Source organism: Empidonax traillii, unplaced genomic scaffold (assembly GCF_003031625.1).
Source record: "Empidonax traillii isolate 1590-97213 ecotype Southwest subspecies unplaced genomic scaffold, ASM303162v1 scaffold37:size1818073, whole genome shotgun sequence".
Taxonomy (NCBI): domain Eukaryota; kingdom Metazoa; phylum Chordata; class Aves; order Passeriformes; family Tyrannidae; genus Empidonax; species Empidonax traillii.
In genome coordinates this window covers 675113-680341 of record NW_020955230.1, presented here as the reverse complement: position 1 = coordinate 680341, position 5229 = coordinate 675113, and the positions used below count along the sequence as shown (strand labels likewise).

The 5229-nt window shown below is 42.5% G+C and overlaps 1 non-coding gene across 1 annotated transcript; it reads left to right on the top strand.

Moving 5' to 3' along the window:
* Positions 1 to 778: 778 nt before the first annotated feature.
* On the top strand, positions 779 to 850 carry TRNAD-GUC. Its single transcript has one exon. It is a non-coding gene; the product is annotated as a tRNA-Asp (tRNA).
* The last annotated feature ends 4379 nt before the right edge of the window (positions 851 to 5229 follow it).

Genomic DNA, 5229 nt, shown 5'->3' with positions numbered 1-5229 from the left:
TCCACTCTGGTATGGCCTGCCAAAGAAGCCTCTCCATTTCTAACCTTGAACTGGGTCTTTCTGCCTCCTTTGACTATTAACAGCCCTTGAGAAAAGCAAAGTGAACATTTGACTATATAGTTATAGCAGCATCCGAGGAAAAGGAATTCAGCATTCACTATATGTTAGCACTTCACAAGTGAAAGCCAAAGCCTTCTTTACAGAAAAATAATCAAATTACAACTTTTCTCAGCCTGTCTGCCTTCTAAAAGTGGTTTTCAAGATTACTGAAGAGCTCTGCAGTCAAAAGTGTCATTTTCTCTTGCCATTTTTGAAGAATGAAGCAAAATATATGCAGAAAATACCACTGTCATACAATTCAAAAGTCATTGAATAAAGTGAGATTGCTCCTGGTTTTAGACAAGTCTCAGGCTCTTTGTTGATGCTAGCAGACGTTTCAGTATCAGCTATGTTCTGCTGACAGTGGTATGAATGGTGTGAGAACACTCAGACAGCAACTTCACCTCTAGCAATTGTATATTTGCTTAAAATGTGTTTGTTTAAAAAGAGTTCTGTCAATTAATAATTCTGGATAGAAAGACGGTTTTCCCTTAACTGTGGTTCACTGCCATATCTTATGTGCCTGTAGTACACAGCTTCTAGTTAAATTGTCTCCGAGCAGATCATCTTGCACTGGAGATTGCCTTGGAAGAAAAGTTGTCTCCTGTTTATCAGTTTTTTAATTCCTGCTAAGGTACTGGGCCGCTGACAACAGAAGCCTTATTGCTCAGTACCGGAGGCCCCGGTGGTGTAGCGGAAAACACACTGCACTGTCACTGCAGAGACCCGGGTTCGATTCCCGGTCGGGGCCCCTCCCCGGGCAGATGGAGCTCGTTAGCCCTGTAAGGCAATCCATCTACGTCCTGGGGACCTCGCTGCCACCGTCCAAGCGTGCTTGGCCCCGGCAGATGAACCTCAGGATTAAAGGGTGGGCTCAGTTCCGCGCACACTGTGTCTCACCTAAAAAATCCAATGCGCAGGCTGGAAGGTGTAAAAGACCTTCCCCGGTTCTTCGTTCGCGAAGAGACTGGCCATTATTATTGCTCAGTACCATTGCCACATCTCACCACACTGTGACATTGCTGCTGTTGGGTCACTTGGGCCCTAACCATCACTACCTTTTTCAGTAGGTAACAATTTCACATGAAAAGATTTCATTCTTCTTTGACATTAAAATATGCTCCCACTCTTCCACATCCACACCGAAAGAGTCAAAATTTAGGCAGCCCATTTTTCTTTAGTGTGGCTATTTGCAGTGAAGTTGAGCTTTGTGAATGCAGAGTGACGCTACTACTGCCTTGTACAGCTGCTTACACTCACCACAGAATAACCAGAGCAAAGTTCTCCTGCCTCATCAGCAGTGAGTAGAGAGCAGTGGCAAATTGTGAACTTGATTTCTTGGCAGCAGCTTGCAGCCCTCACCTACGATTGCTTGGTTTTGGCGAAGTTCCCACTATGCAGCACCAGTTTTGACCTGATGGGAGTGACAGAGTCCTCCCCAATTTGAGAGAAAGACCAGGGATTTCATGGAGATGGAGATGAAGCACAGGGCAGGGGGCTAGTTCACCTCACTCTCCCTTCATAGCAAGAAGGGAGAGAGGTGTCTGGGGCTGGCAGAGTGACTTTTCAGCACATGGAATGCTCAACAGAGGACAGACTACTTTGGGAAGAGTGAAGTGGATCCTCTTCTTCTCAGCCATGGTGTTCCCAGGACAGGTGAGAGACACTTGAGCTAACTGAACATTTTGCTAATTCAGTGTGCTGGCTTTGGCTGGGACAGGGTTAATTTTCTTCTCAGGAGCTGGTATGGGCTGTGTTTAGATTTGTGCTGAAAACAGTGTTGATAACACAAGGATGTTTTCATTGCTGCTGAGCTGTGCTTATGCAGAGTCAAGGGCTTTTCTGCTCCTCACCCACCCCACCAGCAAGCAGATAAACAGCCAGCTGCGTGACTTAACTCAGAGGACAAACAGACTATAACACCTCATACAGAGTGGATCTTTGACTTGACACAGGCTGTATGAAGAGCACAAAGCAACTTGTGAGAGAATAACTAGTATTTCCTCATAAGATCAGGTATGACACAGAAGCCTGAAAAACAGAACAGGGATAAATATGAAAGGTCAAGAAAAAGTTCCCAACTCTTCACTTTCCAAGCAAAAACCTGATAGATTCTGAAAATATAAAAGCCCTCAGCTCAAGTCCTGGAAACTTGCATTTCACTCACAATTAAATTAGCAATTTATTTTAAAATCTGCAGGTTTTTTCCATGTTTAGGCTTCTCATGGGACCTCACACAGACTTAATAAACTATTTTGCTGTTCTGTAGGCAATTTTAGAAATCCATACATGTTTCTAAAGGTAAGAAGTTTATTTTGCCTAAACCAAGAGGTACCACCTTAGATAAAATCTGCATGAGAAAAACGTTTCTCATTTGCATTAAATAAAGAAGTCCAACATTATAACTCAGTGTAGGCCTGCTGAATTTTCAGTGTATAAAAATTAATTATATACTTCAGAGCAATTTTGCATGAGCCACTGACTTTTCTTCTTTGCAAGTGTGCTTAAACATGCAGTTGCACTGGAGAATTACATTATTAAATGTGCTGCAGAGTATATTAAAAATGGACTGCTGACGAAGGTTTGTTTGGTTTGCATAGCAATTTCCTGCCTGCCTCCTCCTTGTGATCATTGTTGTTACTTCTGTCTAGATCATTTAATGGTGTGACTGGGTGGAAGCAGGGAGGGAAAAAAAAAGAGGGGAGAAGAAATCTCATCAGGCTGATCTCTACTGACCATGCCTTTGGTCAGTAGGGAACTGGGAGTTCCACAGGAGTCATCCACCTCTTTGGGACTTTGTTCTGAGATGGTATCACCACTCTTAAGAGGTTGCACAATGCCACAGTCCTACCACTTGCTCTGGCTGTGCCAGCTCACCAGAAACCCACCGTTACATTGACACTGCAAAACACTTGGGGCGTGCACGAAGTGTTGGTGTGAGAAGGTTCCCCCACCCTGCAGCAGCAACTCCTCCCTGTCCTCACGTCTCTATCAGTGGCAATCTGGTCTAGTTGAAAGTGTCCCTGCCCATGGCAGGGGGTTGGAATTAGAAGGTCGTTTCCAACCCAAATCATTTCATATTTCTATGATTCTGTGATTTATCTGCTGGGGGACACTATGGCCTCTGCCACTGGACAGAGTGCATTAAAACAGTAGCTTTTTCCTTTTATCTTATACTTCCTACTTCCAAAAAATAGCACTCAGCGTAGTTTGACATATTGTTCAAGGGCACTTTGTACTCCTTCTCTTCCTTGAAGACTGAGAACTCTCAGACATGAAATATGAAGGAAATTGTAAAAACAGAGCAATGTGATCAAATGTGGTAGGCCAGGTTCTCAAGAAATGGAAATTGATACAATTCAGCTAAAATCCTCTAAACTTAAAACCAACTTAAATTGAACTATTGAAGATAAAGAATCTGGTCCATAGGCCAAATGCACTGTTACTTTTTAGTCTTGTGTTTGAAGTGGTTGAATGTGGAACTCTGATGAGATGGTATGTGTTTTTTAAAGATGTCAATTTCTTTGCATCATTTGTATTCCCTGCATTCCCTAAAACTCCCCTCACAATCCCATATTTCTTTCTATCAAATATCCTCATCTCTTCTATACTGGCTTCTCTCAAAGTTCTCAGGCAGCAACACTGGCTTCTGAAAGACTGTTGGAGGTGCTTTTGAAGAATCTACCCAAGAAGTATGTTGCCTCATGGTTTGGTCAGAGAAAGCACATACTCCTCAAGCTTCGGTTACTCAGATGTGAATTTGTGGACATAAGACGTGCAGACCTGAGTGCATCAACAAGAGCTCTCATGCTGCAGTTAACTACATTCAGGCATGGGATTTCTGGTCACCTACACTCCTCCATCTCCACCAGCTGGAGCTGTACTCTACACCAGATAACCATGTGTGATGGAGTGTCTCTGCATCACATTTTCTGTACAAACATACTACTTCTACATTTGCTAAAAAAAGCCCTGGAGAGTTTTTAGATCTTCTAGGTCTGTTTTCTCCTCAGTTTTACCCAGGTAGAAGATAAACTCCAGATTCAGGACAGCAGTTTGTGAGCCATTAATAAAACACAGAAGGTAACAGACTCTAAAAGCGAGTTTCAGTTTATGAAAAACCACAGTGCAAGAATGAAATTGATGCAGTGCATGTCTGAAAGACAGAGGTTGGAAGTCCTCAAGACATGATGTCTAGGGAAATCAATGCCTCCAGTCCATCTGCACTGAAACTTGAGATGCCAGGAAACCACATAAATGTCAAAATTGTCAGCAGCTGCACATTCAAGACAGGTTGCTATAGGTCTTTCATGGCTTTACACCTGAAACACTGACAGTGTGATTTCATGTGGTGTTAACAACTCACCAGCATTTGCTAGAAGTTGCAGGCATAAAATCAAGATATGGTAATAAAAATCCGAGGGACTGTTCCCAGGATAAGCATTATTCAGACCCATAGGAATGAATATGAATCGTCTTCCTGGTAGACAGAATCACAGAATCAAATAGTTGGAAAATACCTTTAGCGTCATTGAGCCCCACCATTAATGCAGCACTGCCTCATTAACCACTAAACCATGTCACCAGGTGCCACATCCAGACACCTTTAGAACACTTCCAGAGAGAGCGATTCCATCACTTTCCTGGGTGGTCTATTCCAATGCCTGACCACACTTTCAGTGAAAAAATTTTTCCTAATATCTATAGTACAACACCCTTGATGCAACTTGAGGCCGTTTCTTGTCCTTTTGCCTTCCAGTGGATTAGACAGGTTACAGGAGCCAGCACATTAGTGTTGGACATTTTGGAACGACAGATGAAATGAAAACTCTGTAGAGAGATCATGATGAAGAAGAAAGATACTCATATATTGATGCAGATTCTTAAGCCTTGTAAGTGCATTTAAATATTCTTCCTGCTGATACCTAGATCCAACAAAAAAGGAGAAAAAAAAAACATTCATTCCAATAAGATTGTAGTAACAAGGCAGTATGGAACACCTCACCCCTTATTCACATGTCAGCCACTACCACCTGTGTGAAGAATGTGCTCCAAACTATGTCATTAGAATCTATTTTTAATTACCTAGTAATTTATTATGCGACATAGCAGGCTGTGTTCTGTTCAACA